Source organism: Papaver somniferum, chromosome 6 (genome assembly GCF_003573695.1).
Source record: "Papaver somniferum cultivar HN1 chromosome 6, ASM357369v1, whole genome shotgun sequence".
In the NCBI taxonomy this organism is placed as follows: domain Eukaryota; kingdom Viridiplantae; phylum Streptophyta; class Magnoliopsida; order Ranunculales; family Papaveraceae; genus Papaver; species Papaver somniferum.
Window position 1 is genome coordinate 115,880,843 of NC_039363.1, and position 23,660 is coordinate 115,904,502.

The 23,660-nt window shown below is 37.9% G+C and overlaps 1 pseudogene; it reads left to right on the forward strand.

Moving 5' to 3' along the window:
• Positions 1–22,023, forward strand: part of LOC113291352 — a 31,687-nt pseudogene extending 9,664 nt beyond the window's left edge.
• The last annotated feature ends 1,637 nt before the right edge of the window (positions 22,024–23,660 follow it).

Consider the following 23,660-nt stretch of genomic DNA (forward strand, 5'->3'; position numbering starts at 1 on the left):
TCATCAGGATCAGGCTTCTGCAGGATCGGAATTGAATCCAGGTGTTCCTTGATTCTTTGGAAGGCTTCTTCGCATTCTGCGGTCCATTCAAACTTACTCCCTTTTTTGAGAATATTGAAAAAATGTTTGCATTTGTCCGAGGATCGGGCAATAAATCTGCCCAAGGCTGCTAAGGACCCATTGAGCTTTTGCACTTCTTTTAAATTCTTCGGAGATGGCATTTCCACTATGGCCTGAATCTTCGCGGGGTCTACCTCAATACCCCTTTTTGTTACCAGATATCCGAGGAATTTCCCTGAGGTGACACCGAAAGTGCATTTTTCTAGATTTACTTTCATGTGATGTTTCCTCATTGCTTCGAAAATATCTCTCAGGTCCTGGTGGTGATCTTTGCAGCCTACTTTTGACGAGCATGTCATCAACGTAGACTTCTAGGGTACTACCAATCCATGGCCTGAAGATAGCATCGACCATTCTTTGGTACGTTGCCCCTGCGTTTCGAAGTCCAAAGGGCATTCTAGTGTAGCAATAAAGTCCATGCGGGGTGTAGAATGATGTGTGTAGTTGATCTTCTTCTGCCAGGGCTACTTGGTTGTAACCAGAATATCCGTCCATGAATGACAGCTCTTCGTATCCTTCCGCTGCTTCAACCAGTTGATCTATGCTCGACAGGGGATAGTTGTCCTTTGGACATGCCTTGTTGAGGTTAGTAAAGTCAATGCATATCCTAACCCCTCCATTTTTCTTAGGAACGACGACCATGTTGGAGATCCATGTAGGGTATTTGACTTCCTTGATGAAGCCTGCTTCTAGTAGTTTACGAAGTTCTTTTTCTACTGCCTTATGATACTCTGGTGCAACTTTTCTTATTTTCTGCCTGAAAGGCGGCGTGCCTGGTTTGATGCGCAGCTCGTGTTGGATTATTTTCGGATCAATCCCCGGCATGTCTCCTAACTTCCAAGCGAATATATCTGCGTATTCTTTAAGTAATTTGGTTAAGGAATCTTCTTTTTTTTTGTCCATTATGGTCCCTACTTTGATCATCTTCGGGTTTTCTTCCGTTCCTATGTTGATTTCTTTTACGGGCTCCACTGGTGTGAACACCGGCTTCGGGTCCCCAAGGAATGGGACGTTCTTTAATTGCTATTTGGTATGTTTCTGTCCTTCGTTGGATGCTGAAGTACTTGCCTCTGTGTTAAGGACATTATCATCCTTTGTCAAGCCCTTCCTTGCGGTTTCCTTGAGGAACAGGTCTATGGCCTTTTCTTTCGCAGCTTCTTTATTTTTGATCCTTTGGGTTTTTCGCGGCTCTTCCTGTTCGTTGTTGATACGATCCTGAGTGTTCTGGCACTCTTTTGCAGAGACCCGATCTCCCTTGATTTCCATCACTCCCTCGGGTGTAGGGAACCTGAGATATTGGTAGTAAGTTGCTGCCACTCCCTTGAGTTTATGTACCCACTTTCGTCCAATAATGGCGTTATAGGGGGATGGGGCGTCAACCACGCTGAATCGTGTTTCTACTTTCATGGGCCCGGCGTTCACCTGCAACACGATATTTCCCAATGGCTTTGTGGGCGCTCCGTTGAACCCGTAGATGGTGTAATAAGAGGTCATTAGCTGTTCATCATGGAGTTTCATCCGTTTGAAGGCGTCGTAGAATAGAACGTTCACTGAGCTTCCCCAGTCGATGAGGATCTTTTTGAGGTTACATCCAGCCACTGTTAGTGTAAGGACCAAGGGATCGTTATGGTCTTCCATATCTTCTTCGATATCTTCAGTATCGAAGATGATAGGTGCGTCCATCCACTCTTCGTGCTCGTCCACCTCTACGCCATCAATCTTATATAATTCGCAGTGGTCTTCGAATTGCTTCCGTAGCTTCTTTCCTATCTGCGCTGTAAGTGAGGGCCCTGCGGCTTCGGAACACGAGATGGTGTTGATTGTGCGGTTTCCCTCTGGAAGTTGGACTTGCTTGGATCGTTTGGATCTGTCCTCGGTGACCTCCTTTCGTATGTATTGCTTGAGTTCGCCAGCATCAATCAATTTTTGGATCATTATTTTGAGGTTTTTGCATTTCTCGGTCTGGTGTCCATTGAAGCAATGATACTCACAGTAATCTTTAGACTTCTCGGTTCTTGGGGGCTGTTTTCCATTAGACCACGGCCACTCCAAATTTTCCCTTCCTTTGATCTCTCGCAAGATCCGAGCGTAGCTAGCATTGAGCTTCGTGTAAACCTGATCTTTGAATTTTCGATCGTCTTTTCGCCGTTCATCTCTTCGTTCCCTCCTATCTTCATGAGGCCGTTCCACTGAGTTATTTCTTTTGGCCCCGCTGGTTTGTTCTGCGGAATTGGTACGGTGAGACCTCTGCGTTTGTGCCCTCGGGTTCTCACGCTGGATTTCTTCAAGACGAGCGTATTTCTCAATAATTATTCGAAGATATCCTTCTGTCTTAGGTACGCTTCCGTGGATCTCAACAAATAGTGGACTCATTCGGTCTAATCCCCACTTAAAGCAGTTGATGCTTACTACGGGATCCACACTCCCTATGGCTTGGTGATGGTTTTTTCAAATGATGTTGTAAAAGTGGTAAAAACTGGGTTCTTTTCAGACTTGTGAAGGTAACGAAATTTCTAGATTTAAATAAACTTTAGGGAAATAGCAAACTTACGTAAAATTTTATGGAGAAATAGGGGTTAAGATTCCACCATTCAACAATACTTATGTGATCTAATATTTTTTTACTATGCAATTTAAATAATTGGGTTGATTCTAAATATTGCCAAAAGCAGATTTTCCAAAAAAATCAAATGTTAATCACAAGTATAATGCATCAAGAGTCTAAAACTAAGCATGCATTATCAAGGGAAAACACAATTGATTAATAAAAACCATTTAAATCATTTTTACCAATGCAATTAATCATATAAAAATAATGCATAAATTAATAAAATAGAGATTACCACATAATTATTGTGAGAATGGCTTCCTCTATCACCCATGGGATTGGGTTTAGATCCTCATCCCAAAAACACACTCACAAGATGTATTCATGGCTAAAATAGGTGTTTTTATTGATGTATATAAGATGAAACAGGAATTAGCAACGCTGTAGAAGTGTTACAGCGTCACTGTTACAAAGGGGTAAGTGTTTTTGAGACTGCTGTAAACGATAATCCCTTACTGCTGTATAAGAACGATACTTGTTCTGCTTTTAAGACTGTCGAAGAACGAAGGACTCTGCGAGTCTGTTCTTCGTCTTCTTCTTCCTCCTCGAGCAGCAGCAGTAGCAACAATACCTCCTGTAACTTCTTCTTCTCGTCTCTAAACTCCTCCTAACTCTCTCCTAAAACTTTCCAAACTTTTCTATGACTCGACCCAACACTTATATAGCTACCAAACCCCCAAAAATCTCGAGTGAATCCGACTTCTTCTTTTTTTTCTCTTCTCTGCGCTGTTGAGAGAATATCTCTCCTGTCATCTCCCTGTACGCGTTTGTTAGCTATAAACTTTCCCCAAGACTCTCCCAGGACTTGAATAATACTATAGAGAGTCTATCCAGCGTGAGACTCGCCCAAAACTCTCTCAAAAATTCTTTGAAACTTCAACAGAAAGTATGTGTCCCTGTTTGGACTTCGTGTGATTTTTCCGACTTATCCAGCCCAATTGGTTGGGTCTAGACGATTTAAACAGACCCCTTATGTCTTGTAGAGTCCATACATACCAAATACACCCATTGAATCGCTCTAAAACAGCTCCAAGATCGAACACAAAATCTGCCAGTTTGCATGCATTTTCCCGCCATTTTTTCAGTTTGAAACTATGAAGATGACCTCCCCTTATCCAGTTCGAGAGTCCCTTTAGCACATGCCCTGAAATGGGGTGCCCCTTATCCAACTTAGTGGTGCCTTTCGCAATTCTTCCGGGATGTTTTCCGCACTTCTTTGGGGTTCCTCCGGGGTATTTATGGGGTACTTCCGGTACACTTCTGGGCGCTTCCGGTACACTATCAACGGAGGTCCAAATGCCATATTTTTAGCCAATTCGCCGCAAAGCCTTATTTTTCCAAAAACACCTACAAATAAATAAAATAACCAAATAAGTACAAATTCGAGCACTAATAATGTATACAATTAATATATACTAGACACATAAATGCGTCTATCAAATACCCCCAAACTTATTATTGCTAGTCCCGAGAAAATCAAATAGAAAATAAAATCCTAACTCACTGTCGCAGGCATCGTCGATTGCATTTAGCGTATGCAATAAGCCTTTAAACCCCTAGGTGGACCTAGTGGCCGAGTTAAAGTCTCGGGAGGGCTTATCAGAGATATACCCACAAAACCTTTACTCCTAATTGGTCACAAGTATCCAAAGAGCTATGAGGACATACATTTCTCAACCTATCTCTAAGTAACTAGAATGCCAGAGAATTAAAGGTGTCAGCTCTAAAGCTAACTGAAGAAAAGGGGAGACACATCCACACGACTGCTAGATAAAGAGATATCCGCTATACAGCTAGATAAACATTGTAAGATGCGTCCGCTGCTTTACAGCTGGATAAGATTAGGAGAGAGATAAAAATGAGAGGGACATCTGCTATACAGCTGGACTAATTACGTGTGATGAGTTAAACCAGTGCTAGAAAGATCTTGTGTCAGATTGAAAGCAGACTAACAAAGCAACCAAAATGCATCTTTCTTCGACTCTCTCACAGTGCCCAGTAGAAACAACGCCTTCTTCGGTCTTCAACTGTTGATGATAAACTCTCGAACCTCATAAAACCTTGACAATTAACTCTTCTCTTCGATTTCTTGCCTGACTTATAAATTCTTCTTCCCTATGGCCTTATTGAACAAAAGAACGTAATGATGTTTCATTTTTTTTTTTCATTTTATTTTTTTTTTTTCATTTTTTTTTTTTTTGATATAATATTACAAGACAAAAATTTACATGGCCATGATAGAAGGACTTTCAAAACTTGGATCTTCGCAACTTGTGATGTTTGAATTATTCTCTTATATTGTTGCTTCTAAACCTAAAACGTCTTCACTTTCTTCATAGATTTTGATGTCGCTCCGCTTGTTGATGATGATAAGTTTCTACTGAGAGAGAGTCGCAATCCAGTAACTAAGACTACATTGTGAGGTTGCTTTGTCTTTCTGGCATTTCCTGACCTACTTGCCTTTCCATCATGTATGGTTAGGTCCATCACGGTTACCCTCTAAAAAGAACAAGTTCTCTCCTGAATTTCAAGGATCTCAATGTCTTTTTCTCTAATGTCTCAATAAGTTGTTATCTGTAGCATTCCAATTTCTATCTTTTCGGTGAGAAACAGTATGTAAACTTAGCTAACCGGATACCATGTGACGCTAGAAGTTTCAAAAATGCAACACAAAAGTTTCTCCCATACCCCCAAACTTAAATCTAACATTGTCCTCAATGTTCTAAAGATGAAATTAAAAGCATGAACAAGGAGAAACTATTACCACTGGGGGAAAAGAAATAAGGAAGGATATTACCGTATCACATGAACGCGGGAGCCTCCCAGTAAATGCTAAATTATAGTCATTAGCTAGACATCAAATACCTCTAAAAGAATTTTCACCTTCAAAGTCGTATACCAATAGTCGAAACAATTGTGGGTCCATAAGACCAAATAGAACTGCCACGAATAGGAGACAAATGCTCAAGATCAGAAAAATGAGCAGATAGAGCACAACCTGATCTAAAGTTTCTCGCAAGACAACTGGATTTATCTGAGGTGCCCACTTGGGCTTCATATGAGTGTCTCGGCAAACAGATTCATCCGAAAAACGGGTCTCTAACATATGGATTTTCTCCTGGACAGTATCAGGCGGATCAGGTTGTGGAGTCTGAATAGACTCAAGCGATACCTCAGATGCACTAGGCTTGAGTCCCAAGTTAGGGACTTCTACTGGGGATAATTGACAATCTCTACCCCCAAATTTAGGGTAATCACTATTCTCCGTAAGACCTTTAACTATGGCTTGAATTTCCGGATCCGGAGAGTATTTAAAATACTCTAGAGCTTCTTCTAGTTCACTACCCCCAAACTTAGAGTTTTGGGTGTCTCTAGATAAACTAGTCACAATATTCCTAATTTCTAGACCATCCGGTTCCTGAAAAAGGTCAATTGCTTTCTCTGAGTTATAATCAGGTGGTTCATCCTCTAAATTCTTTTGAGGTATACTAGCTATAGGACTTATATGTTTCATATCCTCTATGGTCATCCCTAGAGTTTCCTTATTGTGTTGAAGCACGGTTACTGGCCTAATCTCATGATCACTATCCAAATGGAAGTTATAGGCAAAATCTCAGATGGGCCTACAAATGCATAATTGGGGTCCAACTTAGGAGGATCTTTAGGCTCTTCGAAATAAGGGCTTAAGGTAGATTCGGTAGCTAGTAATGGTTCAAACCTAGATTTCCATCTATCGGTATCTAACATAGGAATAGAATCCAACAGAGCATTTACTTGTTCAATGTTGCTATCATCGTCAAAATCCATGCTAAAACGGGCTAGACAACTCTCTAATGGATCTTCCGATTCGGTGTTTGGTACAGACTTCGGAACTAAGGTTCCTATCATGTTGACCTCTTCAATGCACGTGTCATCTAGCTCAGAATGTAGCTTATTGACATTAAAAATATTCAACTCAATAGTCATATTACCAAAAGATAGATTCATAATACCATTTCGACAGTTTATGATCGCATTAGACGTGGCTAAAAACGGGCGACCTAAAATCACTGGTATTTGGTTCTCTGGTCAGGGACAGGTTGGGTATCTAGGATAATAAAATCCACTGGATAAATAAACTTGTCAACCTCTATGAGAACATCCTCGATCACACCACGAGGAACTTTAACGGACCTATCAGCTAACTGAAGTGTTATCTGGGTAGGTTTCATCTCACCAAGTCCTAGCTTAAGGTACACATGGTATGGAAGTAAGTTCACACTGGCTCCTAAGTCAAGCAACGCTTTCTCAACACGGTACTTACCTATTGTACAAGCAATGGTAGGGGACCCTGGGTCTTTATACTTAGGAGTAGTGGTATTCTGAATAATAGAACTCACATGACTAGCTATGAAGGCTTTCTTCTGGACACTGAGCTTACGCTTTCGCGTACACAAGTCCTTAAGGAACTTGGCATAAGAGGGAATCTGCCTAATTGCATCTAATAATGGAAGGTTGATATTAACCTGCTTAAAAACCTCCAATATATCATTAAAGTTGGACTCCCTCTTAGTCGGAACTAGCAGCTGGGGAAACGGGGCTCTGGGAACAAAGGGGCTAACAGGACCCTCATTGGTCTCTTTAGAGACTCTATCAGTCTCCTCATTTTCTGGCTCAGCAGGGTGAACTACAGCATGTTCACTATCAGGCATGGACCTTGTTGTCAACTTTCTTTCCACTCCTAGGGTTGTGACAGCATTCACATGATTGTACGATTTCTCTCCTTAGGGTTAGGATCAGTATGACTAGGGAACCTTCCATTTCTCTCTCACTTATAAACTTAGCTATTTGTCCTACTTGAAGTTCTAACTTGGCAAGACTGGGAAGTATTCTTCAATTCCTGCCTAGTTTCTTGTTGAAAGCTCATGTGGTTCTTTGATAGCATGTCATGGTTACTTACTAACATAGTGATAGCTTCCTCTAAGGTAGAGATCTTTTTCTCAGAAGTGTTCTGAAACTGGGTTTGACCTGAAGAGTTCTTAAAACCAAAACCTGGGGGAGGCTGAGAATTGCTAGACTGGCCTTGACTCTGGCCCTTAGACCAAGAGAAATTAGGATGGTTTCTCCAACCAGGGTTGTAGGTTTCTGAGTATGGGTCAAACTTCTGACGGTTCTCAAACCTAGCATTGTTATAGACAGCATGGGCTTGTTCTTCACTAACCTGACCTTCCCAAAATGAATTATCGGGCTCTATTCCACAACTAGAGACTTGAGAGGCTCTATTAGGTTCAACAAGGGACCTATTTTTAGACTGACCCATTTCCAAAGCTTCTAACCTTCTGGATAAAGCAGCAAACTTAGCATCTGACGCAAAACTCGTATCTACCATATTGGTGCTACTTCTATTGACCAAGAGTCTTTTAGGGGGTTCAACACAAGATTCCCACTGTTGGGATTTTTCAGCGATAGCTCCTAAGAAGGTAAAAGCATCATCAGCATTTTTACTAGTGAACTCACCAGCGCACATAGATTCAACCATGGCTTTGGTCGAATAGTCAAACCATCATAAATAATCTGTACAAGTTTCATTATCAAATCCATGGTGAGGACACTGAGATAGGAGATCATTGAATCTCTCTAAAAACCTATAAAGAGACTCTCCCTCTTGTTGCACACTAGCACTAATTTTCTGCCTAACAGCTGCAGTTTTATGCTTAGGGTAGAATTTCATATAGAAGGCAGCGATAAGTTCCTGCCATGTTTCTATGGATTCAGATGGTAGGTTGTTCAGCCAGGTCTTGGCTTTATCTCTCAAGAAAAGGGAAACATCTTAAGTTTCAAGACTTCATCAGTAAGGTCTTTTATTCTAATTGTCCCACAGATTTCCTCAAAGTCCCTAATATGGAAATAAGGGTTCTCATCATCTTTTCCTAAGAATATAGGGATCATCTGAAGAATACTAGGTTTTATCTCAAAATTAGCCGTAGTGGCTGGCAATTTAATGCATGAAGCTCGGTTGGTCCTAGTTGGGAACATGTAATCTTTCAAAGTTGCCATCGTTGGCACAAATGGAGTACTAGGGGTACTTTTGTCACTCAGAGATAAATTCTCAAAACTGAAGTTTCCAAAAACAGGGCTCTCAAAGAAGAGTCTTCGAGCTCCCTGCTTAAATCAGAAGAACTACTAGGTTTTTCGCTAATCAATCGACCTAGAGTATCTCTTTTCCAAGCCCTATTAACAAAATCGGGCATACACTAAAAAGAATTCAAAAAGAAATAAAAATCCTAACAGGAAGGTTCTAGCAATCACACAGCAGGCTGACTCGACTTTACCACAGCAAACCTAAAGATTTCTAGCAAACAACAAGCATGATGGCTCCACTTAGATTGTTTCTAGACCAGCTTCTAATCCTTCGAAAGGGAATTCGTTACAATTTAAGCAAACCCCTCTGGAATCAATCCGAGTTAAAGCAAGTTGAATCGAGGCGAGGGAAGCTCAGTGGAGCTTTGATACCCAAAACCTCACCGATCCAATGCGGCGCAGTCACGCATTCAACTCGCAGAAACCGTCAAGAACTTCGAGGTGTGCTTAAAAGAGTAACCAATATTTTTCGAATGATTGTCCTGTTAAGCTCGATACCCTATAGGTCTCTTTCTAGTCCAAATTTTAGGCTTAGGTTCGCTTTAGGTTTCGTTTTCCTAAGGCGGGCAAGAAGGGAGCGGTGATGAAATCCGAACCCTTATCTTGTTTAGGCCAGGCCTTGCCCTTTACTAGGAATTAAAAACAGTGGTTCGTCCTCAAAAATTTCACCTTAAGGAGTACAGTAACCCGCTTGCAGGAGATTCGCGAGTGTTTCGATTGGACTTACCTCCCGTACCAGACGGGGGATGAACCGTTGAAGTCGACTCGGGCCACGACTCCTATGTCATGTGCGAACCCGAGGGGCCGAGACGATATCGTAATCGTCGTCCTTCCCTGCAAACAGTTTGTATTTAAGGATACCCTTCCGTAGGGTTTAAAAAATAAAAATAAAAATGTCCAAAAATTAATGTCCAAAGTCCATAAAAAAAAATACAAAAGAAAAGAAAGTCTAAAAAAAAATACAAAAGAAAAGAAAGTCTAAAAAAAATTACAAAAATAAAAATGTCTCTCTTTTTTTTTCTCTCTTTTTATCAAATAAATAAATAAATAAATAAAATTCTTCTTCTTTTGCTCCTTTTGCTTTGCCTTTTACTCCAAGTCTTTAAATCTCCACCAAAAACTTTGGCAAAAATTTCTTTCGCTCCAACTTCAAGAATCTGAAAGAAAAAGACAAAAAACAAGAAACGTAAAGAAGAACAAATAAATAAAAAAAAAAATCTTAAAAATGCTAACTAAACACAGGTCCGCGTCGGCGGCGCCAAAAATTTGATGGTTTTTTCAAATGATGTTGTAAAAGTGGTAAAAACTGGGTTCTTTTCAGACTTGTGAAGGTAACAAAATTTCTAGATTTAAATAAACTTTAGGGAAATAGCAAACTGACGTAAAATTTTATGGAGAAATAGGGGTTAAGATTCCACCATTCAACAATACTTATGTGATCTAATATTTTTTTACTATGCAATTTAAATAATTGGGTTGATTCTAAATATTGCCAAAAGCAGATTTTCCAAAAAAATCAAATGTTAATCACAAGTATAATGCATCAAGAGTCTAAAACTAAGCATGCATTATCAAGGGAAAACACAATTGATTAATAAAAACCATTTAAATCATTTTTACCAATGCAATTAATCATATAAAAATAATGCATAAATTAATAAAATAGAGATTACCACATAATTATTGTGAGAATGGCTTCCTCTATCACTCATGGGATTGGGTTTAGCTCCTCATCCCAAAAACACACTCACAAGATGTATTCATGGCTAAAATAGGTGTTTTTATTGATGTATATAAGATGAAACAGGAATTAGCAACGCTGTAGAAGTGTTACAGCGTCACTGTTACAAAGGGGTAAGTGTTTTTGAGACTGCTGTAAACGATAATCCCTTACTGCTGTATAAGAACGATACTTGTTCTGCTTTTAAGACTGTCGAAGAACGACGGACTCTGCGAGTCTGTTCTTCGTCTTCTTCTTCCTCCTCGAGCAGCAGCAGTAGCAACAATACCTCCTGAAACTTCTTATTCTCGTCTCTAAACTCCTCCTAACTCTCTCCTAAAACTTTCCAAACTTTTCTATGACTCGACCCAACACTTATATAGCTACCAAACCCCCAAAAATCTCGAGTGAATCCAACTTCTTCTTTTTTTTCTCTTCTCTGCGCTGTTGAGAGAATATCTCTCCTGTCATCTCCCTGTACGCGTTTGTTAGCTATAAACTTTCCCCAAGACTCTCCCAGGACTTGAATAATACTATAGAGAGTCTACCCAGCGTGAGACTCGCCCAAAACTCTCTCAAAAATTCTTTGAAACTTCAACAAAAAGTACGTGTCCCTGTTTGGACTTCGTGTGATTTTTCCGACTTATCCAGCCCAATTGGTTGGGTCTAGACGATTTAAAAAGGACCCTTATGTCTTGTAGAGTCCATACATACCAAATACACCCATTGAACCGCTCTAAAACAGCTCCAAGATCGAACACAAAATCTGCCAGTTCTTGCATGCATTTTCCCGCCATTTTTTCAGTTTGAAACTATGAAGATGACCTCCCCTTATCCAGTTCGAGAGTCCCTTTAGCACATGCCCTGAAATGGGGTGCCCCTTATCCAACTTAGTGGTGCCTTTCGCAATTCTTCCGGGATGTTTTCCGCACTTCTTTGGGGTTCCTCCGGGGTATTTATGGGGTACTTCCGGTACACTTCTGGGGCGCTTCCGGTACACTATCAACGGAGGTCCAAATGCCATATTTTTAGCCAATTTCGCCGCAAAGCCTTATTTTTCCAAAAACACCTACAAATAAATAAAATAACCAAATAAGTACAAATTCGAGCACTAACAATGTATACAATTAATATATACTAGACACATAAATGCGTCTATCAAATACCCCCAAACTTATTATTTGCTAGTCCCGAGCAAATCAAATAGAAAATAAAATCCTAACTCACTGTCGCAGGCATCGTCGATTGCATTTAGCGTATGCAATAAGCCTTTAAACCCCTAGGTGGACCTAGTGGCCGAGTTAAAGTCTCGGGAGGGCTTATCAGAGATATACCCACAAAACCTTTACTCCTAATTGGTCACAAGTATCCAAAGAGCTATGAGGACATACATATTCTCAACCTATCTCTAAGTAACTAGAATGCCAGAGAAATTAAAGGTGTCAGCTCTAAAGCTAACTGAAGAAAAGGGGAGACACATCCACACGACTGCTAGATAAAGAGATATCCGCTATACAGCTAGATAAACATTGTAAGATGCGTCCACTGCTTTACAGCTGGATAAGATTATGAGAGAGATAAAAATGAGAGGGAAATCTGCTATACAGCTGGACTAATTACGTGTGATGAGTTAAACCAGTGCTAGAAAGATCTTGTGTCAGATTGAAAGCAGACTAACAAAGCAACCAAAATGCATCTTTCTTCGACTCTCTCACAGTGCCCAGTAGAAACAACGCCTTCTTCGGTCTTCAACTGTTGATGATAAACTCTCGAACCTCATAAAACCTTGACAATTAACTCTTCTCTTCGATTTCTTGCCTGACTTATAAATTTCTTCTTCCCTATGGCCTTATTGAACAAAAAGAACGTAATGATGTTTCATTATTTTTTTTTCATTTTTTTTTTTTTGATATAATATTACAAGACAAAAATTTACATGGCCATGAGAGAAGGACTTTCAAAACTTGGATCTTCGCAACTTGTGATGTCTTGGGAGTTCCGGCTTGTACCCCTACGACCATAGTTCCCCCTTCGTCTACTGTGTGTATTAAGGGTGGCCGAGGATCAGCTTCAATTGTTGGTATCTCCAAGTTTGGTCCCCTCGGTTGAGCTTCCACCCGCGGTACTAAAACCACTGGTATGGTTTGATTCTGACCGTTGGTTGACGGCATTCCGAAGACTGGTGGATGTGCGGGCTGATGTGTCATAGATTCTGCCACCCCTTCTTTTTGTTGATGGATTTGGTTTGAAACCAAAGTCTTGTTAGCTTTTGTAGCCTGGAGGGCCGCAACAGTTGCGTTGTTCTTTGTGGCTGCTGCTTTGAGATCCGCGGCTGCAATGGAGTTAGTGTTCATAGGTGAGGTGATTTCCGCAGCATCCTTCCTCTGAGTAGCTGTTTTAGCTTTGTCTCCTTTCTGCTTGCTTCGGGTCATGACCGGGGTAATCCTCGGTGTCTCCTTTGATGAGGCTTTGGTTTTTCCTGCCTCTAGTATCTTTTTCATTTTTAATCTTTTTCTGCATAGGGGAATAAATAAAGAGAACCAAATATATCCACGAGGATCGGGTTAGTGCCATTCGTATCCGCAAGATTATTGGAATAGAAGGAAATGAGCTGCCCAAGGGCCTTAATAAAAGAAAAATGTAAAGACTCCATCGGTCTAGTTTTTGCAATACAAATCCTCTAATAAAAAATCATGGACTTTGTTTTCAGACTACTTTTGAAAAAGAAAACTCTTGAAAAGGCAGATCCGTCGCGAGAACTTATGAATCTGGATTATTAAGTCTTAGTTTTAAAAGAAAAACGCCTTACGTGCAAATCTGTGATAGATAGCCGTGGATTTGTCTGCTTTGAAATGGTGTTTGTGAAAATGAAGACCATGAACCCAGAATAAAAAAGGTTTTGAAAGCACGCTGAACCCAGAATAAAAAAGGTTTTGAAAGCACGCTGAACCCAGAATAGGGCACAACCATAATGCGCGTTTAAGGTGAAATCACAGGATAAGATAAATCTTTTATCGGGACAAAGTCCCTGTTTCTAGAGCCAGATTGTGAACACATAAATCACGAAGCCATCCACGTGTTCACAAACAATATTCGCATACATCCTAATTCTAGAATTGTACGTCGTATGCGTAAAGGGGATGATTATATCGATTCATCGAATCGAAGCCTTCGGGCTTGTCATTGTCTAGTCGAATATTATCATAAATAATGTTCGTATAGAGGAATAAACCAAGAATCAAGTATAAATGTAAAGCATATGAAGTTTAACGCTGAATGTAAGGTGCTGAAATATAAATAAGACAGATTTACGTGGTTCGGCACTAAGGCCTACATCCACGGGGCTGGTGTTTCACTATGTATTGAATGGTTACAAAGATAGTCGAATGACTTTAGAGTATACATAGGTCTGCGGAAGTAGGGGGATTACTTACTCTTCCTATTTCTCTCTCCTATATTCTCCTATAATTGCTCCACATTGGTCGATCCCTTCTCTCTTAGTGGTGAGGGGTATTTATAGGGTTGGAACGTGGGTCCCATTTCTGAGGCGCCGTTGTAATCTTATCTTCTTGTGCTTTGTGCCTATTACGCAGAGGTCTTCGGCATATGCTGCGGCCTGAGCTTGAATACGAAGGATTATCCTCGCCTCTTCCACGAGCCGATTGACACGTGTATATCTCTTTGGTATTTAATGCGGGTAGATGGGTGTCTGCTCGTGTCAGACAAGTGTCTCTTTGTCTGGTCACATCTGTGTCAGCCAAATTTCCTCTCGGCCATTGATCTGGGATCTTTCTCGGGATTGGGTGTGATAACACCCAAGGAGTATTATCTGGTGCTCCTCTGAGCCATCATACATCTGTGATCCTCTGTCCCTGATCGTCAGATCTGCTGACCGGTGGCATCTTCTGATGAGATGCTTGCTATCATGTTTTGATATCTTGTTTTGCATTCCTTCCACGTGTCTCTTTCTGTACACGTGGTGGATGATGAAAAGTGTACGTACACTTTTGAAATTTTGTCAGTGTTCAAGAACAGTATAACGGATTTCACTTGGATTCTTTGGAAGGGTAATATGTTGGAGGATCATGCTAGGGCAGGTCAGCTAAAGAGGGAGTGGAGTTTAGGCCAGTTTCAATATCTACTGTCACATTTTCTCTTGATCAAATCAAAGAAATCCAAGCAAAGAATAGTCTTTCACTTCTTCCCTTCGTTTTTATTAAGTTCTGGACATAACTAAATGAAGACAAATTTATCGTAGAGAGTTCCTATGCTATATGTTCTTTTTTAGAATTCATTTAAAAGTGTGTTTGTTTTTTTTTAACTGAAACAGACGCTTAACGATGTGATCGTTGGTATAATATTTTATGGGATAAGACTATACATGAAACCGCAAACAAGGGTTCTGGCAATACACGTTCGACTGCTCTGGTTTTACTCAACACTAGGGAAATAACAACTTATCAATCAGTCGAGGAAATGGGGAAATCAGAAACCAAAGGTCCATGGGGTAACAACTTCGGCTTTATCCATGTCTCCATCCCTAATGCAACCAATCTTGATACTTCCTACCCATTAGAATTTGTATTTGAAGCTAAGAAAATGATCACGAAGAAGAAGAACTCCTTAGTCATTTATCTAACTGGAAAATTAATCGATCTAATGAGAAAATTAAGAGGTCCAGAGGTAATTGTTGCAACCAGTTATATTCAGAATATTGCAATCATGTGATGTCTCAAAATCTATTAATTCAAACATATTGATATCTCCAAAATGCAGGAAACCTCTAAATACATACGGGATATCATTTGGAAGTCAAGCATGGCCATATCAAATTTGATAGGACCGGTGGAGAAAATATCTCTAGCAAACCATCCTGTTAAGGCTATCTACTTTATGGTGGTGAATGTTCCTCAGGTAAGATCAAAATTTATTGGTTTAGATTTTCGCATCAGATTTTAGGTAGTTTTTAAATAACGCATAGGATGTAGGTACCGTAAAATGAGTGGGACTTATATTAACCTCGAGGATTAAAGACTGAAGTCTTTCTGCTTATTACTTCATCCGTTTCACAAAAATTGACAAGATTGGATATGTAAAATATAAAGGGATTTTTAACAAACTGCCACACTTGCAAATCCCGATTCAAGAAAATGCCACCGTTTTTTTCAAAGTTTATTAAATGCCACAACCGTTAGATATTCCGTCAGGACCCACTAACTCGGTCTATAATCATTGAAAAAGTCAATACAACGTGTCAACATTACCTAACTACCCTTGAATTCGTGTTGGTCCAAACTCGACAATGACTCACACTATTAGGTCGATTTGAATCAGTCACAAGAAGCAACATTACCTAACTACACTTGAATTCTCTTTCTCTTTCCTTAATTCTCTTCCTTCTCCTTCTTCTTTTTCTCCGGCGTTCCAGAGATGAAATCTCTGTTGAGAAAACCTTGCAGAAAATTAGTGAAACCAATCAACCGAGTGTGGTGCTGATGAGTTCATAGTTGGGTTTGGTTAGAATCCACGATTGAGTTGAAGCGAAGTGTTTCTGTGAAGGTTAGAGTTTGATGTTGAGTTTATTTGGAATTGATAAGCTAAACGGGATGTTAACAGATGAAGATCAAAGGGTTATTGCTAAATTGAAGTTGTAGTATTGTCTTGAAGAAGAATTGAGATGTTAATGAAATTGTGAAGAAATTAGGGTTCCTGAAATGAATTTCGAGATTCAATTAAGGGTGAATAAGAAGGAATTAAAGGATGGGTTGAATAGATTGGAAGATTTTGATCGATGAATTGAGTTTGATTGAGAGAATAGAATATTTGGGAATTGAATTAGGGTTGGTTAAGAACTGATGTTGATGGATGAACTGAATTGAGGGTTTAGATGATTAATTGGAGGTGGGTTTGATCTGAATTGAGAGTCACGGTTGGAGACTAGCTTAAGTTCAATAGTTAGAGTTTGTATTTGGAACTCAGATGAATTATGAAGTTATCTGGGATGAACTGGCTGGTGCTTGAGTAAATGAGTTTGAGGTAATTGTTCTTCTCTATGAATTTTGTTTAAGTTATGCAGTTTTGTTGTTAAATTTATGGACGTATCTATAGACAGTGAATTGAGATGGATAAGATGAGTATGGTGGTTATGACATGAAGCCATGATTACAGTTTAGAATTTAGGGTTTGAATGTATGTTGTTGGTGTTGTCTATGCAGATGGAAGCACTGGTGGAATTGAGATTTAACAGAAGGAAAGACAAATTTGAAGCTCCTGTTGTTGTTGACTGATCGAATGGACATTAAGCTCACTGCCATGGAATGAATGGGTCTGTGAGAAAGAGGGGTTTTGAGTTGAGGTAGTGATTCATAGGCATGGTCCTAGTAGTGTTGTGAGATGATTGTGCTGTGAATGTGTTTGAGTTTGAGTTATGGGTTGCAGAGAAGAATTTAGGGCTCAAGATAGAAATTGAATGTGTTTGTGTTAGATTGAATCATTGCAGGGACACGATAAGTTTATTGGATGTTAGAGAACTGAAAAGAATGAAGCAGCGATGGAAGTATAGATGAATGTTAGGAATTTGCAGGGAAAATGGCTGAAATTTGCCTGAGAAAAGCGCAGAAAACAGCTGAAACTCGATCTAATCTTTGTTATGTTGAATCAACTCGGTACCGACGATGGCTTATTCTGGTTAGCGCGATGACCGATCCAACCAGCCAACTCAGACCGGCAATGACTTACACTGTTCAAAATAAGGAATGGGTTTGGTGAGTTGGTGACAGATTTGAGGGTGTATATGTCTTTTACTAAGCTGGATAAATGCCACCTATGCACTAACTGATGGCAACAATTTTTTTGGATGGAAAAGGTCAAACGTGTGGCATTAAATAAACTCTGAAAAAAACGGTGGCATTTTCTTAAACTGCAAATTGGAAGTGTGGCACTTTATTAAAATCCCCAAATATAAAAGGCTTGTTTTCGTAGAAGGATGGTCAATTGTTCTAAGATTACTATTTTTCCCATATTAGGACAACTCTTTAAAATTTAAAGGGGACTATTAAATTAGGAAAAAACATGTAAATATAGATGATTGTTTTCGGTATTTCTTGTGCAAACAAGTCTATTTTTTTTTCTAAAACAGAGGGAGTAGTAAACTGTAATTTTGCTCCCCATATCGGCATAGTGCATACCTTTATTAACAATTAGGTAATTAGTCTTTTTTCTTTTGATATAAAAGTTATAGTCAAGGCTAGATGGAGGTATTGAATTTGTCTAGAGCTGCTCTAGGCATAGGGATACACCAGTGATTACCCCTGTCAATTTACCTCGACTTGAAACATACATAATAAAGTTTTTACACAAAAAAGAAAATAAAAATAAAAATACAGAAAATAGGCAGTAAATAGTAAAACCACTGATATCCTAGAAGAATAGACATAAAACGGTGTTGGACACGCACATGTTGCCTCGTTTAAATCTATTTTAAGGAAAATTTATAAGGACAAAATCTTGACGAAGGAAAGAGAGTACAACAAGATAAGTCATAAAAGAGAGTTTAGTTATAAGAATGCAAGGATAAACAAAACATTTGTAAGTCTTCGGAGGCTTAGGAATTCTCAATTCTCCTTCGGTAAACAAGGAGTTATCTTCTAATACCGGAAGTATGTATGTGTCGATAAGCTAGTTGTGATATTTGAGCGTCATTGCTCATGATAGAACTATCAAAATAGGTTCATGAGTTCTTCTAACAATTACAAGACTGATAGAAGTGTCACAATGGCTTGTCCAAGAAAAGTGGGTCCTGCTAATTGCTGATGGTTGAGCCATAGTGCCACAATCAAAGATTCTTTTGGTTAGAGTTGATGTTGCATCTTCGAAAAAACACAGCCAATGGAATTACCGGCCCTTGAGATTAATCTACTTAAGGAAGAAGCCAAAATGACAAAGCCAATATTAATTTCAACATCATGTTTTTTCAGATGAGCCTTCACTTTCCTATTCAAATAAAACACATGGATGTTGATTAAATTACACACGTAATACAAATTACATGGAAATGCTAACAATATGCCACCTAAAAAGCTAATACAGGCCCAAAACATATATATGAGATTGTAAAACAAGATTAAAGCCAGATGATCTGAACCTAAAAGCTACGAAACTGTACAAGGTGAGGCCAAACTAATAAAGCAGGTATTAACCTAGCTAACAAAACAGATATTAATCAATAAAGACAACTAATCATATATGGAAAAAAAAGAAAAAAAAAAGGACCGAATAATGTTCGCTATGACCAAACAAAAGACTTAAAGTAATAGTTAAGTTCAACACAATTTAATTGACAACGTCTACTATATTATCTAGCATTCCATACTTCACATAAGAGGAAAACGCCCAGATCCTAATGCTCAATGTAACGTCATGCTAGTGAACTTGAAATGTTGTCATTAGAACACTGAACTAGTTGATGTTCTGACTAGTTCATGTTTAAAACTCTAAACTAGTTGTTAACCGACTAAGAAAGCATAAAAGTTAATTATAGAGAAGAAACAAGCTACAACAAGGAAAGTTGTAAGACAAAATACAGAAAAGAAAAAGACCTAAATAATTACAACAAAAAACAAAGCAAGTAGTTTAGCTGGCAATTGAAAGATATAAAACCAAAGTTAATTATCAACAATTACGTTAGAAGTTAAAAGAAATTGATGTCAAAAACTAACAATTAATCTTACAAGGCTACTTTAACATCGACTAGTAAATAAACCATTAGGCTACCTGTAGGAAAAGTTGTATGGGACTTCTTTCCATCAGCTATAGTTTGGGTGTTGTGGAATGAACGAAACAATAGAATTTCCGAGGATAATTACTTATTCAAAACGGATTCCGACCTTTGCTTTGCTGCAAGAAATTTAGTGTTGAGTTGGGCGCTTGCTTCGGGTTGTCGCCTCCATATCAACTTCTCTAATTCGGTTTTAAATTGGGAATCGGTCTTTCTGTTTTAGCTACCTCCTGTAGCTCTTATAGATTGTGTCCGTTCTCCCATATATAAAATTTTCTCTTCTTATCAAAAAAAAAAAAGAAAAACCTTCCAAAACATATATGAAATGCAAACTATCATAACTATATCGACAGTTTGCAGAGAAAACTTGAATCGGAAAATAAGTAACAATTAGCTAGCACCCTAGTACGGTAACTTAAAAGGAAAAAAAGTCTAGTGGACTTGAATTATGACCATCAAGAGATTTTAACCATAGCAGTTAATTTGAAAAATTTAATGAAAAAGTTGCAAAAAAAAGGCCATTTTATAGCTAAAACAGAATTCTGCCGGACATTCCTTTACTCGCCGATTTTACCAACCCAAACGTTAAATATTTAAGTCACAAATAAAAAATAAAAATAAAAAAAGGAGTAATTGTAATAGAAAAAAAAGGAAACATGGGAGCTAGCCTTTGGGTTTTGTTGGGTCCGCGGAGCGGGGTCGTAGATATGAGATTCTTTCGGTACATATATGTGATGAAAAAGAAGTAAAACCAAGATTCAAAGAAAAATAAAAAGCGCAAAAACACAAGGAGATCTCTTGGCCAAGCTAGTTAACAAAAAACACAGTTAAAAAATGCAAAAGACAACAAAAACACAGTCAGAAAATGGGAAAAAAAACCTAGTTAACAAAAAAAAACTCAATGAAAATGCGAAAGAACTAGACGACCAAAAAGAAGGAGAGCAACATGAGATGCCCAAAGTCAAAAAACAAACAACAGAGACTAATAAAAGAACTTAGACAAACAAGTTTGAATACCCATATCAACCACCATAATCTAAAAAATGCCTTAATTATGTAACAACATTTAAGCAAAGGAACTAATAGAAGATAAAAAAACGTTTGAAACTAAATATCGATATACCAACGCGACAAGGAAAAGTAGAAGACCTATCAAACATAAAAACAAAGACAGGGAAACTAAGATTAAATAACAAAAATTCAAGAAAGGTTGAACAAAATGCACGTACACTTGTTTTGTAAAAAAAACCAAACAAAGACATGTCGAGATTAAAACCTGCCGATGGACATACACTTAAACAGAGATAATCATCCCTATAATTACTACATATTTCAATTCATTCCTGGAACCAGATTAAAGATTTAAAAACAGAGATACAAGTGTTCAACAACATATTGAGAAGATTTTTAAAACAAAAAAAGGGTAACTTAATTGAATTGGTTTTTAAACAAAGGAATAACAAGATTTGGGATTTTTTTTTCCAAAAAAAATACCCAAATTAAGGCAGCTAAAAAAAATGATAAATTCAAGACCAGATGAATGGAAACCCAGTCAAACATTGGGATCAGGTCTATCACCAAATAAATTAAATATAATTAAAGAAGCACCAAAAAATGAAGTAAAAAAATAAAGAAAAAACTTAGGACCCAGACAATATTGGGATGCAATAGACAAGTCATTTGATAAACACAAATCCGCAGACTCAACCGTCTTTGGGGAACAACAATTTAAGTTAATAATAAAGATTATAACATATCAATATTCCAAGATCAAACATTAAAAATATTGTATCACAATCTCAAGAAGATCAAGCAAACAGATCCAAACCTCACATCCCTTGTTGTTGTATCAATTACACCAATACCAACAACAACCTAAACATGATAAAAGAGGCTTGAAAACACAATACTTCTACGCATAAATATATCAAAGCTACACAAAGAAGAGATTAAGAAAAGAAACAATGAAATCTCCTGTTATTATTATATCAAATACAATAATACCCACAACAACCCAAAAGAGGACAAATGAGGTAAGACAAAATCCTGAAAATAAAATGACCAAACAACCAGATCCTAAAGAACGAATACTGTTAATTATTTTCTCACCCGGTCTGATAAAGAGAAAATTTTAAAAAATTAAAGCATTAAGATAGAACAAATTAAAAAACCTAAAAAATCATCACATCTATGTCTATCAAACACTCAGATATATTCATCATAACCAAAGACTCATTAATCACCCAAAGATTAGCTTAAACATAACTCATCCATAACAGAAGAGTAGAAATATTTGTGTTTTTGGAAAACAAAAGAAAAAGGTAATTCAGGTTGGTTGTTGGTCTCAAGTTAGCATGACTTACATATATTAGTCAATCTTTGATATTGGTTTCATTTACATTGACATCCAAGGAGTATATATACTCGAAAACATATTCTCTTTTAACGTTAAAGCATATATCTCTTATAACATAATATGAATTATACTATTTTATTTTAATTGAAGATGGATAAATTTGTCAAATACAGAGTCTCATGGTAACAATGGTGAGCTGCATGGGAAAGATGAGGATAGAAGTTAGAGCTGAGAAAGAATTGATTGATCAGACATTGTTTAATGCTTGCTTAGATGAGGCATTTGAGAGAATTTTTAAAGTTTCCTCAGTTCATCGTGATTAGACAATCCATATATCATTTATTTATTTTTTGTTTTGCGAATGTTAATGATTTATATTTTTGTGCGTGTATGGGTTTGATTGATTCATTAATATTATTTTATCTGAATACGAGAATAATGTTTTCACTAAGATACGCATTATAGATACACTATGTGTTGTTATTTGGAAAAAAATTGGTGTTTTTGGCTAGGTGTTCTGTTAGAGCATTGCTTGGTCTAACTCACAAGTGTTTCTATCTCAAGCTTGTTAGCAAATTTAGTTGATCAAAACTATATCTTGATTTCTAGTTTATATTTAGTCAAGCGTCGGATTAGGATAGAAGAGTGTACATCACTACGTTCTACCGTTTGAAGGCGAAAATCAACAGAAAACATCGGTAGAACTTCATTGACAAAAGTTAATTGAAGATTGAACCAACCTATTACTCAAGTTTTCACCTTTCTATCTATGACACAAAGTCGCATGACTAAGTAGACTTTTACAAGCACAATAGAAATTTTGAGTCAAGTTTATCTTGTTAATTATTCTCGAAATATGAATTATTAAGCTTAAGAACATTTGTTCAAAACTTGAAGAATTTGGTTAAGAAAAATTTATTGTTTATGACCTAAATCATGATTCAAGTTAATCATTTGAAAATAGCCTGAAACAGTGATATTGTGTCATTGATGTTATTCGGGAATATTTCAAATCGATTATTAGAGAGATATAAAACTACTGTAAATATGTATACAGGACAGTACACATACCAGTTCACGTACTGGCGTAACTGTTATAGATCCGGAGCCGTACTACATGTACCCAGTACACGTACCGGCATAGTTATAATTCGGCAACAGATTTGGTACACATACCTTGTTTGGATACCAAAAATAATTTCTGACTCGTTAACTCAGGAAGGTACACATACCTAGTATGGATACCAAAAAATTTTGTCGACTCCTGAACTGTTTTTGTCTTAAGGGTACACATACCCGGTATACGTACCATGACAAAAATAACTCACGAACTGGAAGTAGGTACACGTACCTACCCAGTCGAATATTTTCAAATGCATCAGAATTATTTCTATGAGATAGTCAACATTTGAACAACTCTCTAAAAACACATCTAGACATATTTGATCACATTATAACCTATGGTTGTGACTCAAAATTAAAGTTTAGAAGTGTTATATGAAAATGACTAACCTTATAGTTCGTACGGATAGTTTCGGCTCACCTTTCATGAACAATTCATTATGCACGGTTCAGTTATGGTTCATCCTAACCAAAGTGTATAGTTTGTTGCGTTTATCTTAAGTCAAAGATTTATCTAACGTTGGATATTGATTGCTTGATTCCAAAGATACCTTATCTTAAATCTATAGCAACCTTTGATATCGTGAAAGTCTATAAAAGGAGAACCTCAAACAACTGGGATCTTTGAATCCCTGACACTTTTCTTGTGTGTCCAAGTTGTAAACTAGATTCATCCTATCCTTTAAACCTTTTTAGGTTTAGCGACTGAAAAGACTTCGCTAAGGGATTCGTGAAGCCAGGTCAAACTATCTTTATCTTGATAGTTCGTATATCCTGATCTTGTACTGATTGTTGAGTCACACTCTGATCAGGAAAGATACATAGAAATCGTAAAGTT